This window comes from Rhinopithecus roxellana, chromosome 16 (assembly GCF_007565055.1).
Source record: "Rhinopithecus roxellana isolate Shanxi Qingling chromosome 16, ASM756505v1, whole genome shotgun sequence".
Taxonomy (NCBI): domain Eukaryota; kingdom Metazoa; phylum Chordata; class Mammalia; order Primates; family Cercopithecidae; genus Rhinopithecus; species Rhinopithecus roxellana.
The window spans coordinates 98,976,226-98,990,131 of NC_044564.1; the positions used below are offsets into that span (position 1 = coordinate 98,976,226).

At 42.8% G+C, this 13,906-nt stretch overlaps 1 protein-coding gene across 7 annotated transcripts in view; it reads left to right on the plus strand.

Moving 5' to 3' along the window:
* The window catches only part of GAPVD1 (GTPase activating protein and VPS9 domains 1), a 107,875-nt gene that overhangs the window by 26,174 nt on the left and 67,795 nt on the right, over nt 1–13,906 (plus strand). The window lies entirely within an intron of this gene.

Sequence of the window (13,906 nt, forward strand, 5' to 3'; positions counted from 1 at the left end):
GGTCTCAAAATCCTGGGCTCAAGTGATCGACCTGCTTTGGCCTTCCGAAGTGCTGGGTCCATAGATGTGAGCAACTTCACCCGGCCATATATATATTAATATATGTGTTTTGAGACAGGACCTTGCTCTGTCGCCCAGGCTGGAGTGCAGTGGTGCAATTATAGCTCACTGCAACCTCTGCCTCCTGGGCTCAAGCAGTCCTTCCATCTCAGCCTCCCAAGTAGCTGAGATTACAGGTGTGCACCACCATGCCCAGCTAATTTTTTTTATTGTTGTTCTTTTTTTTTTTTTTTTTTTTTTTTTGATAGAGATGGAGTTTTGCCATGTTGCCTAGGCTGATCTTGAACTCTTGGGCTTAAGCCATCTGCCTGCCTTGGCCTCCCAAAGTGCTGGAATTATAGGCATGAGCCACCCCTCCTGGCCAGCTCTTGAACTGATAGATTTTCAAAGTCTAGTTGTTTTTTTTTTTACTACAGAATGAAACTCTCTAACTTAGAAACTGCTCGTGAATTTCAGGAAAAATTTTTATTTGTTATTTTAGGTGTGCCTAATGTTAATTTAAAAATTCTTTGATTTTACTTATGTTCTTATTCATAGAGCAACTTGTGACAATGCAAATATTAGCAAAGATAAAAAAATATTGAGAGCTGCTTATGTTTGGCCGTGGTTTGGGGGCTGGGGATACATAGGCCTAAGAGATGCCCTATGCCTTTGAGGACACAGAAAGACAGGATATAGACATTAAAGATGAAAGTACAAAAAAAGATTTCAAATTGGTGGTATCAAAAGTTTTTCCAGGCTCGGTGGCTCACGCCTGTAATCCCAGCACTTTGGGAGGCTGAGGCGGGCGGATCACCTGAGGTCACGAGTTTGAGACCAGCCTGGCCAACATGGCAAAACTGCATCTCTACTAAAAATATAAAAATTAGCTGGGCGTGGTGGGGGGTGCCTGTAATCCCAGCTACTCGGGAGGCTGAGGCAGGACAATTGCTTGAACCCGGGAGGCAGAGGTTGCAGTGAGCTGAGATCGTGCCATTGCACTTCAGTCTGGGCAACAAGAGTGAAACTCCATTTCAAAAAAAAAGAAAAATAAAAAATCAGTGTGTCAGGAGTTCAGTGTTGAGATTTATTGCCGTGTGCATACTGTATGGTTAGAAAGGAAGGTTTTATTGAGTCTGGTCTTGGAAATTGGAACATCTACATAAGAGGGGGCCAGATACAAATTTAGAAACATGACGATGAACTGAAAGTAAAAATGGGCTGGGTGCAGTGTCTCATGCCTGTAATCCTAGCATTTTGGGAGGCAAAGGCAGGTGGATCACTTGAGCTCAGGACTTTGAGACCAGCTTCTGCAACATGGCTAAACTTTGTCTCTACAAAAAATGCAAAAATTAGCTGGGCATGGTGGTGCATGCCTGTAGAGGGAGGGTTGCTTGAGCTGGGGAGGCACAGAGCCATGATGGTGCCATTGCACTCCAGCCAGCCTGGCGACAGAGCAAGACCTTGTCTCAAAAACAAAAAATAAAAGAAAGATGGGAAAGCCAGTTTGGCAGGAGTAGGAGAGTTTATGTAGGGAAATAGTATAAATTAGGATTGGAGGGGTGGATTGAAGCAAGATTGTACTTTGAATATTAAACCAAGGAGTTTGGAAATTATCTCTGAGGGATAAAGCATAGCTGAAAATTGTGAGCACCTTTGGACCTTTATTTTTACTTTATTTATTTATCTTATTTTATTTATTTTTTTAATTTATTTTATTTTATTTTATTATTATTTTTTGAGATGGAGTCTTGCTCTGTCACCCAGACTGGAGTGCATTGGTGTGATCACGGCTCACTGCTACCTCTGCCTCCCAGGTTCAAACAATTCTCCTGCCGCAGCCTCTTGAGTAGCTGGAATTACAGGCATGTGCTACCATGTCCAGCTAATTTTTGTATTTTTAGTAGAGACGGGCTTTCACTGGGTTGGCAAGGCTGGTGTCGAACTCCTGACCTCAGGTGATCTGCCTGTCTCGGCCTCCCAAAATGCTAGAATTACAGGCATGAGCCACCGCACCCGGCTAAAATTTTTTAACCTTTCCTATGGTTCTGAGAGAAATGGCTTTTAATAGACTTTTCAATTCTGAAATTCTGTCTTGATATTCAGATGTTTTGCAGGTAGAGGAAATAATGAATTTAAGCTCAGTGAAGAGATAAGGGCTGGAGACACTGTTTTGTGTGGTATTTGGGTGTAAACTCAAATGAAGTAGATGTCACCAGAAGCCAAATAAAGTTCTGTAAAAACCAATAGGTAACAGGAACTTTAAGGAGTAAATTTTTAGCAGAACTAGAAATTAAAGTCGATGTTACTGACAAAATGTTTAGATTAGTTGATTGAGAGCAAGTGCTTCTTTCGAGTCAGAACAGTTTGTCTGAATCTTGACTTAGCTACTTACTAGATATGTCAACACTTTTCTTAACTGTCAAATGAGGATAATGAGAGTACACATATCATAGGGTTCTAAGAGTTCAATTAGGAAAAAGAATAGCAGAGTATTTGGCATAACTCGTAAAAAATGCTAGTTTGAGATTAATATTATTATTGTTAGTTTGATGGTCATATTGTTATTGTTACTTTTCAGGAAACAAACTGATTTATTTCCTAATGTCTGTACTTTTCTGTTGTCTTTAGTATTGTAAAAATTTTCCTACTTTTAGTTATTCACATATAAATTTTATTTAAGCTATTCTTGGTGACCCTTAACTCCGCTGATACTATAATGGTGGCTTAGAAAAGCGGAAAAAATTGGTATACTTTTAAAATTATCAAACCCTTTTCCTCAATCATTGTTTTGTGTGTGTGTGTGTATGTGTGTGTGTGTGTGTGTGTGTGTGTGTGTGTGTTTTGAGACAGGATCTGGCTCTGTCACCCAGGCTCGAGTGCAGTGACGTGATCTCAGCTCACTGTAACCTCCACCTCCCAGGTTCAAGCAATCCTCCCATCTGAGCCTCCCAAGTAGCTGGGATTCAGGTATGCGCCACCATACCCGGCTAGTTTTTTTTTTTTTTTTTTTTTTTTGAGGCGGAGTCTCGCTCTGCCGCCCAGGCTGGAGTGCAGTGGCCAGATCTCAGCTCACTGCAAGCTCCGCCTCCCGGGTTCACGCCATTCTCCTGCCTCAGCCTCCCGAGTAGCTGGGACTACAGGCGCCCGCCACCTCGCCCGGCTAGTTTTTGTATTTTTAGTAGAGACGGGGTTTCACCATGTTAGCCAGGATGGTCTCGATCTCCTGACCTCGTGATCCGCCCGTCTCGGCCTCCCAAAGTGCTGGGATTACAGGCTTGAGCCACCGCGCCCGGCCGGCCGACTAGTTTTTGTATTTTTAGTGGAGATGGGGTTTCATCATGTTGGCCAGGCTGGTCTCGAACTCCTGACCTCAGGTGATCTGCCTGTCTCGGCCTCCCAAAATGCTAGAATTACAGGCATGAGCCACCGCACCCGGCTAAAATTTTTTAACCTGGTGTGATCTGCCCACATCAGCCTCTCAAAGTGCTGGGATTGCAGGTGTGAGCCACCATACCCAGCCTCATGTGTTAATTTTTTTTTTTTTTTTGAGACGGAGTCTCGCTCTGTCACCCAGGCTGGAGTGCAGTGGCCGGATCTCAGCTCACTGCAAGCTCCGCCTCCCGGGTTCACGCCATTCTCCTGTCTCAGCCTCCTGGGTAGCTGGGACTACAGGCGCCGCCACCTCGCCCGGCTAGTTTTTTGTAGTTTTTAGTAGAGACGGGGTTTCACCGTGTTAGCCAGGATGGTCTCGATCTCCTGACCTCGTGATCCGCCCGTCTCGGCCTCCCAAAGTGCTGGGATTACAGGCTTGAGCCACCACGCCCGGCCTAATGTGTTAATTTTTTAAAGTAAAGTTATATTTGAAGATTTTAATTTCTAAATTGCATGAATTGGCTCATATGTTGCTGTGTCATTGAAAACATGTTATGTTCCCTTTCTATCTTGAACAATATTTCAGTTGTAATTGGGTCGTGAGCTCCTTGATATTAGACGATTTGGCTAGGCTCCAGCGAAACTCTGTCATGTATTTGTTCAATTACATTTAATTAAGCAGCAAGAAAGGCACAATTTGAGAATTTCTAAAGTATTTTACCACATTTTTAAATTATGAAATATTTCTTTTTTTTTTTTTTTGAGATGGAGTCTCGCTCTGTCGCCCAGGCTGGAGTGCAGTGGCCGGATCTCAGCTCACTGCAAGCTCCGCCTCCCGGGTTTATGCCATTCTCCTGCCTCAGCCTCCCGAGTAGCTGGGACTGCAGGCGCCGGCCACCTCGCCCAGCTAGTTTTTTTGTATTTTTTAGTAGAGACGGGGTTTCACCATGTTAGCCAGGATGGTCTCGATCTCCTGACCTCATGATCCACCTGTCTCGGCCTCCCAAAGTGCTGGGATTACAGGCTTGAGCCACCGTGCCCGGCTACATGAAATATTTCTAACAGACAAAAACCACTGAAAGATAGCACAGTAATCCTTATATACCTACCACCTCAGTTCAACAGTTTACATTTTGCTATATTTGAAAAAAATTTCTTAATGTTTTTGCTGAACCATGTACAAGTTGCAGAGATCCTAACTCACTCCCTTTCTTTCTTTCTCTCTCTCTCTCTCTCTCTCTGTCTCTCTCTCTCTCTCTCTCTCTCTCTCTCTCTCTCTCTTTCTCTCTCTCTCTCTTTCTTTCTTTCTGAGAGGGTCTTGCTTTGTCTTTTTTTTTTTAGAGAGAGTCTTGCTTTGTCACCCAGGCTGGAGTGCAGTGACATGATCTTGGCTTACTACAACCTCCACCTCCCAAGTTCAAGTGATTCTCCTGCCTCAGCCTCCCAAGTAGCTGGGATTACAAGTGCACGTCACCATGCCTGGCTAATGTTTGTATTTCTAGTAGAGACGGGATCTCACCATGCTGGCCAGGCAGGTCTTGAACTTCTGAAGTGATCTGCCCTCCTCGGCCTCCCAAAGTGTGAGGATTGCAGGCCTGAGCCACCATGCCTGGCCCTAACATTTTATTTCTAAATATATACATGAGTGTGCATCTCTTAAAAACAATGTATTCTCCTATGTAATCGCAATACCAATATCACACCTGATAATAATTAACAATACTTTTCTAATATCATCTGGTATCCAGTCCATATTTAAATGTCTCCAGTTGTCCGTAAAGTGGCTTCTCTGTCTTTTTCCCCCTAATCAAGAGCCAGTCAAGACTCTTGCACTGCATTTGGTTATGTTGTTTTAGTTGCTTTTAATCTAGAACAGTTTCTCTTAAGAGTTTCTCTTAACCTTTTTCTCCCATTATAGCAATATAACTACAAGACAAGCAGGAAATCTTGTAGGCAAATACATATTAGAATTCATTTGATTATTTAAAAAAAATTATCAATGATTTTGTAGAAGAATATGTAAATTTTATTTTATTTTATTTTATTTTAGTTTTTGAGACAGACTCTCATTCTGTTGCTCAGACTAGAGTGCAGTGAAACCTCAGCTCACTGAAACCTCCGCCTCCCAGGTTGAAGCAATTCTCTGCCTCAGCCTCCCGAGTAGCTGGGATTACAGTCATGTGCCACCATGCACGGCTAATTTTTGTATTTTTAGTAGAGACAGGGTTTCGCCATGTTGGTCAGACTGGTCTCAAACTCCTGATCTCGTGAGCCACCCGCCTCGGCCTCCCAAAGTGCTGGGATTACAGGCGTGAGCCACCTCACCCGCCCCTAAGAATGTGTAAATTTTAACAATTATTTGTTGATTTTCTACATTTATGTTATCTTTGTAGCCGTGAGGGTTGTTACGAAAATATATGTAAACATCTATGCAAAACTCTAAAGCAGGGACTCTCAATAACTTTTTTTTTGTTTTTTGTTGCCCAGGCTGGAGTGCAGTGGCGTGATCTTGGCTCCCAGGCCTAAGCGATCCTCCCACCTCATCCTCCCAAGTAGCTGCGACTACAGGCATGTGCCACCGCACCTGGCTAATTTTTGTATTTTTAGTAGAGACAGAGTTTCACCATGTTTGCCAGGCTGGTCTCAATCTCCTGACCTCAGGTGATCCACCGGCTTCAGCCTCCCAAAACACTGGGATTATAGCCTGTTTTTGAGATGTAACAAATTTCCTCTATGTGTTATAACAACACAAGTGAATCTAAATTTGTTTGGAGTGTTTTACTTTGTGTAGAATTTTGTAGTACCCTGAAAGTTAAACAAAAAAAAAGTTTACCCAGGCATGTAATCCCAGCACATTGGGAGGCTGAGGCAGGAGGATTGCTTGAGCTTAGGAGTTCAAGACCAGCTTGGGTAACTTAGTGAGACCCTGTCTCTGCAAATATTTAAAAATTAGCCGGGTGTGGTTTCACACGCCTGTAGTCCCAGGTACTCAGAAGACTGATGTTGGAGGATCACTTGAGCCCAGGAGGTCAAGGCTGGAGTGAGCCACAATTGTGCCAGTATACTCCAGCCTGGGCAACAGAGTGAGATCCTGTCTTTAAAAAAAAAAAAAGTCCCGAGAATTACTGCTACAATTACAGAGAAACTTGTTTGAACATTAATTTTGGTGTGGTAAGCCTGCTTATATTTAAATTTAAATTAGGAGAAATGGGTACTTGCTTTTTTTGTTGTTTTTTGAGACGGAGTCTTACTCTGTTTGCCCAGGCTGGAATGCAGTGGCATCATCATGGCTCACTGCAACCTCTCCCTCTTGGATTCTAGTGTGCAACCTCCGCCTCCTGGGTTTTAGTGATTCTCCTGCCTCAGCCTCCTGAGTGGCTGGGATTACAGGCACCTGCCACAATTCCTGGCTAATGTTTTTGTATTTTTAATAGAGATGGAGTTTTACCATGTTGGCCAGGCTGATCTTGAACTCCTGACCTCAGGCGATCCACCCACCTTGGCCTCCCAAAGTGCTAGGATTACAAATGTGAGCCACTGCTCCAGGCCAGAAATCAGTACCTTTTACTTTTTCTTTTTTTTTTTTTTTGAGACAGAGTCTTGCTGTGTCACCCAGGCTGGAGTGCAGTAGCGCGATCTCAGTTCATTGCAACCTCTGCCTCCCGGGTTCAAGCGATTCTCCTGCCTCAGCCTCCCAGAATAGCTGGATTACAGGTGCACACCACCACACCTGGCTAATTTTTGTATTTTTAGTAGTGACGGGGTTTCACTATGTTGACCAGGCTGGTCTCGAGCTCCTGACCTCGTGATCCGCTTGCCTCAGCCTCCTAAAGTGCTGGGATTACAGGCACAGATATGGGTACTTTTAAAGTGCTTACTCTGTGGACATTGTGAGGAACTCAACGTTGAATCAGACATGATTTGTACTCTAGAGCAGTGCTATTCAGTAGAACTTTCATCGTTCTATGATGGTGGAAATACCCTATGTCTGCATTGTCCAGTGTAGTAGCTGCTAGCTACATGTGGGTCCCCAGTACTAGGAATGGCATCTAGTATGACTAAGAAACAATTTTAAATTACATTGTTTTTATTAAGATATAATTTGCATACCATACATTTTGAATTTTAATTTAAAATTTAACTTTAATTTAAACAACCATATGTGGCCAAAATATTGTACAGCACGCCAGAACAGAAACAAAACAGTGCAGAAATGCAGGAGCATGTGAGACACCAGCAATCAAGGAAGGATTAGTGTTTGGGATATCAAGTAAGATATTTTTATGAAGTCAAAGGTTCATGCAGTGTAGCAATGGAAGGTGGCCTAGAAAAATAGTTTGGGACCAGATTTTAGAAGGCGGTACATGTTATAAACCTAAATAATCAGTTGTTTTCCTGAAGGTAGTGGGAAGCCACTGAAGATATCTTAGGCAGAACAATAATATAATTTTGATTGCAATTTAGATATATTAATGTGGTTGTGTGTTAAGAAATAATTGAGACAGATTGGTCTCAGGGATGGAATGGAAGTTCAGATGAGAGAGACTCTGTGAAGAATGCTGGCTGTCAACAGGCATCAGTTGGTCAGAAGATTTAAAAACAAAAAAAGAGGGCTGGGCGCTGTGGCTCATATCTATAATCCCAGCACTTTGGGAGGCTGAGGCAGGCAGATCACGAGGTCTAAAAATCGAGACCATCCTGGCCAACATGGTGAAACCCCGTCTCTACTAAAAATACAAAAGTTAGCCGGGCGTGGTGGCGCACCCCTGTAGTCCCAGGTACTCGGGAGGCTGAGGCAGGAGAATCGCTTGAACCCGGGAGGCGGAGATTACAGTGAGCCGAGATTGTGCCACTGCATTCCAGCCTGGGCGACAGAGCAAAACTCCATCTCCAAAAAATAAAAAAAAATAAAAATAAAAATAAAGAATACCGCTGGAAATACAACAAGCTGCTCCTTCCCTATTGGAAGAATGGTATTGAGTTATTAATTGTTTTAATAATAGGTAAAAAAGTTTCTAAGGAAAACAGTGGTTTTAACATAGTTGAATTTAGAGTTGTAGAAGATTATCTAAGGCATGTTTCTGAGTGACAACTGTAAAGAAAGGAGTGCCTCTCGGTAGATCAATATGGATTTATGATTTTTCATGTAGACATCAGGGTAATAGCAATAGTGTACTGATTCTATCACCTCTCACCTGTATGACCTTGAGCAAATCCCTAGGCCTCAATTTTCTTAGCTGCAAAATACCTATCTTGGAGAGGGATATTATAAAGACTAAATGTGCAGAGTTCTTAGACCCATTCCAGGCACAGTTTTCAGTTTATAAACTGTTTTCTCATATGATAGTTGTGATGAATAACACCTTCTCCGTATGGAGGTGTCAGCACCTTGTATTTCTTGCCTTTTAACTTCTCTGGAATTTGCCATGTTCTTTCCATTCCCCACTGTTATTTCTTGCCTATCAGCAATTTCTTTGTCTATTCCATCCCCACCTCCTCATACTTTTCCTTGGTACCAGAGACTTTATGTAGTGAAATATAAATTTAATTGTGTTAATCGCGTTTAAGCCTCTTCATTGCATGCAGTGCAAAGTTCGTTTTTTTTTTTTTTTTTTTTTTTTTTTTAAGACAGGGTTTCACTCTGTCACCCAGGCTGCTGTAATGCAGTGGCATAATCGTGGCTCATGGTAGCCTCAATCTCCAGATGTCAGGTGATGTTCCCACCTCAGCTTCTTGTGTAGCTGGGACTACAGGCACCTGCCACCACACCCGGCTAAGTTTTGTATTTTTTATAGAGATAGAGTTTTGCCATGATGCCCAGGCTGGTCTCGAACTCCTGGGCTCAAGTGACCTGCCTGCGTTGGTGTCCCAAAGTGCTAGAATTATAGGTATGAGCCTCTGCGTCTGGCCCAAGTTTCTTAACTCTGAGTTTTCTATGCCTTCTGTCTCTGTAGCCTTATCTCTTAGTATACACTTTCTACCTTCTCCCTCCATCCCTACTCTTAACTGCACAAACATACACGGCCTCAAACTGTAATAAGCCATGTGTAGGTCCTTAAATAGACTTCATGTCATATATATATGTGTAGGTATATGTATGTGTGTGTATATATATATGCCTTTGTTTAGTTGGCTGTTTCTGTCCAGAATATTCTACCCCCACCAGTCTGGCAAATAGGTTTTTTTTTTTTCCTTTTTTAGACAGAGTCTTGCTCTGTTGCTCAGGCTGGAGTGCAGTGGCGCAATCTCGGCTCACTGCAACCCCCGCCTCCTGGGTTCAAGCGATTCTCTGCCTCAGCCTCCTGAGTAGCTGGGATTACAGGCGCCCACCACTATGCCTGGCTGGTTTTTTTGTATTTTTAGTAGAGATGGGGTTTCACCATCTTGGCCAGGCTGGTCTTGAACTCCTGACCTCACGAGGAGTCATGAGGCCGCCTCGTACCTCCCAAAATGCTGGGATCACAGGTGTGAGCCTCTGCGCCTGGCCAGTTTTTTGTTTTTTTGTTTTTGCACATACTTGTCTTTTAAGACTAAGTTGAGGAATCTATTTCTTCAGTCATTCCTTATATTTTTGTCCTTACTCTATGTTGTGTAGACTTGTAGCGTAATACTCATAATGCTTTGGGGCAGCCATTTGCTTGCATGCCTGCCTCATTCTACTAGTTTAGAAAGTTGTTGAGGGCACAGTACTAGGTTTTCTCCTTTTTTTGTATTTCCGGTACCTAATATGTTGCTTGTGTCAGGCACAGAATAAATTCAGATGTTTGTCAATTTTTTTTTTTTTGAGATGGAGTTTCGCTCTGGTTGCCCAGGCTGGAGTGCAATGGTACAATCTCAGCTCACTGCAACCTCTGCCTCCCGGGTTCAAGCGATTCTCTTACCTCAGCCTCCTGAGTAACTGGGATTACAGGCATGTACCACCACACCCAACTAATTTTATATTTTTAGTAGAGATGGGGTTTCTCCATGTTGGTCATGCTGGTCTCGAACTCCCGACCTCAGGTGATCTGCCCACCTCAGCCTCCCAAAGTGCTGGGATTACAGGCATGAGCCACTGCGCCTGGCCTTGTCCACATTTTATACATGAAAAAAAGGTTAAGAGGTTATGTATTATATATTCAGGGCAACTGAACTAATTAATGAAGCATATAGGTCATATGGATTTTTTTTTTTTTTTTTTAGATGAAGTTTCGCTCTTGTCGCCCAGGCTGGAGTGCAGTGGCACGATCTCAGCTCACTGCAACCTCTGCAACCTGGGTTTAAGCAATTCTGCCTCAGCCTCCTGAGTAGCTGGGATTATAGGCACCCACCACCACCCCCCGCTAATTTTTGTATTTTTAGTAGAGATGGGATTTCACCATGTTGGCCAGGCTGGACCCCTGACCTCAGGTGATCCACCCGCCTCGGCCTCCCAGAGTGCTGGGATTACAGGTGTGAGCCACCATGCTCGGCCGCATTTAGTAGTTAGCCCGGCCGCGTATAGTAGTTTTTTTTTTTTTTTTTTTGAGACACAGTGTCACTCTGTCACCAGGCTGGAGTGCAGTGGCACGATGATCTCGGCTCACTGCAACCTCCACCTCAGGACTGCTTTCATTAACTATGATACTTCTCATAAATAAAACCATTAGAGCAATGATTCTTTTCTTAGCCTGTGGACTTAGAGCCCCCTAGAGGGTGTTAAGAGTTCCCACATGGAAGTCTACAAAGTCACACATGCATTTTCTGTAGGCTGAATTAATAAGAGTATATGTATGTATGTCACCATTTAAAAAAATGTACACACATGCCTTTGTGACTAATTCAACAGGAAATCATCTTGGTGGACTAGACATACTGATATCTTTTCAGAGGAAAGCAATATGGAAAGCTATCTCCAACAGTGGAGGAGATTAGAATAACAGCTTTGCATAGTTTGCTGGGGAATCAATAAGGTACAAGAAGGTGTTTTTTAAAAGCAGTTAAATTCAGGTTTCACAGTAATACTTGAAATTTTCCTAGTCATCAGTAGTTCATTCAAAGGAGAGGAGAAAGTTTAAAATTGCAGAAATGAAAATTTTAAATGATTAAATCTGTTTCTCTCAATGAAGGTTGCTTCAAGTATATTTCTAGCTGCTACCATAATGTTTAATTCTTAATGAGAAATTTTTTTTTTTTGAGATGGAGTTTCTCTCTTGTTGCCCAGGCTGGAGTGCAGTGGCACAATCTTGGCTCACTGCAACCTCTGCCTCCCAGGTTCAAGCGATTCTCTTGCCTCAGCTTCCCGAGTAACTGGGATTATAGGCATGTGCCACCATGCCCGGCTAATTTTGTATTTTTGGTAGAGACCGGGTTTCTCCATGTTGGTCAGGCTGGTCTTGAACTCCTGATCTCAGGTGATCTACCCACCTCAGCCTCCCAAAGTGCTGGGATTACAGATGTAAGCCACCGTGCCTGGCCTTTTTTTTTTTTTTTTTTTTTTTTTTTGAGACAAAGTCTCACTCTGTTGCCTAGGCTAGAGTGCAGTGGTGCGATTTCAGCTCACTGCAACGTCTGCCTCCTGGGTTCAAGTTTCTCCTGTCTCAGTCTCCTGAGTAGCTGGGATTGCAGCCACCTGCCACCACACCGGGTGAATTTTTGTATTTTTAGTAGAGACAGGGTCTCACCATGTTGGCCAGGCTGATTTCGAACTCCTGACCTCAAGTGAGCCACCCGCCTTGGCCTCCCAGGGTGCTGGGACTACAGGCATGAGCCACTGTGCCCAACCCAAGAAATTTTTTGCTAACTTGATGGCTGTCTGCTGCCCGAACACACAATATTATGTTTTGTTATCTATGCCACAGGTATTTCTGTTGTTGATTTAACATTTGTGATCTGGCACAAATTCTAGGTTCAAGGGCATAGCTTAAATAATAATGCTTTAAAATATGTGTGCTATTTGTATCAGTTTGTTTAGCTACTAGATAAATAAGAGTAGTGAGATTTCATTTATTCCTTTGGCAAATATTTATTCAACTCCTGCTATGAACTAGGCCTTCTCCTAGTCCCTGAAATTACAGCTGTGAGTGAACAAAGCAAACAAGGCTTGGCTTTACTGTCACTTACCTTCTGGTGGGGAAGCCTTGCAATGAGCACGATTAACATGCAGGTAGATATCTGTAATATAATGCTAGATGGGGCAGTGCTTTTTTTTTAAAGGCCAGAAGAGAGATTAGGAAGTTATATTTTCTAGTTTAGAAGGAATTGTCTGAGAAGGCCTTTCTAAATACATGTTTGAGTGGAGAGATCTGAATGGAATGAAGATAGTGGATAACCTTCCAGAGACAGGCCAGCAAATGTGCACACTTTCAGAGAGGGACATGCTTGGCCTGTTCAAGGGACAGCTAGAAGGTAGGTGTTCTGGAGCTGTGTGAACTAGGGTGGGATTGTAGGAGAGGAAATTGGAGAAGTAGCCAGGGGTAGATCTTGTAGGACCTTCAGATTTCATTCTATCATGAAATAAAGCCTTTGGATGGTTTCCAGTAGGGGAATAAAGTAATAAAGTGATCTGACTTAAGTTTTGTTTTGTTGGTTTCTTTCTTTCTTTCTTTTCTTTTCTTTTCTTTTCTTTTCTTTTCTTTTCTTCTTTTTTCTTCTCCTCTCCTCTCCTCTCCTCTCCTCTCCTCTCCTCTTCCTCTCCTCTTCCTCTCCTCTTCCTCTCCTCTTCCTGTTCCTCTCCTCTTCCTCTCCTCTCCTCTCCTTTCCTCTTTTTGAGACCTGTTGCCCAGGCTGGAGTGCAGTGGCGTGATCTCGGCTCACTGCAACCTCTGCCTACCAGGTTCAAACAGTTCTCCTGCCTCAGCCTCCCGAGTAGCTGTGACTACAGGCATACATCACCACACCCAACTAATTTTTGTATTTTTAGTAGAAACGGGGTTTCATCATGTTAACCAGGCTGGTCTTGAACTCCTGACCTCAGGCGATCCACCTGCCTTGGCCTCCCAAAGTGCTGGGATTACACGCGTGAGTCTCCGCGCCTGGCCATGATCTGACTTTTTAATTCACTATGCTATGTAGAGAACAGACTTTAGAAGTACAATAAAAGAAGCAGTGAGATCACTTAGGACGTGGTGATTACACACCTCGTAGTGAGAACTGATCTAATTAGCAATGGGGGGATGGCGGGAATTAGTAGTCACATTTTAGATATATTTTCAAGATAGAATCAACAGGATATTTTGATTGTGATTAGAAAGAGCACAGTCAAGGATAACTCTGGGGTTAACAAATAGACATTGTATTTGAGGATATACACAGGGTTTACAGCAGCTGTCTGAGCTGTGGCCTTAGGAGTGAGCTTTTTTTTCTTTTTGCTTATCTGTATTTACCAATTTTTCTACTGAACCTATAATACTTCTGTAGTAAAAAGATAGAGATTATTTGAAAATTAGAGTTAAAAGTGCTATCAAATGTAACCTAATTATTTTTTCTTTTTTTTCTTTTTTCTTTTTTTTTTTTTTGAGACTGATTCTCGCTC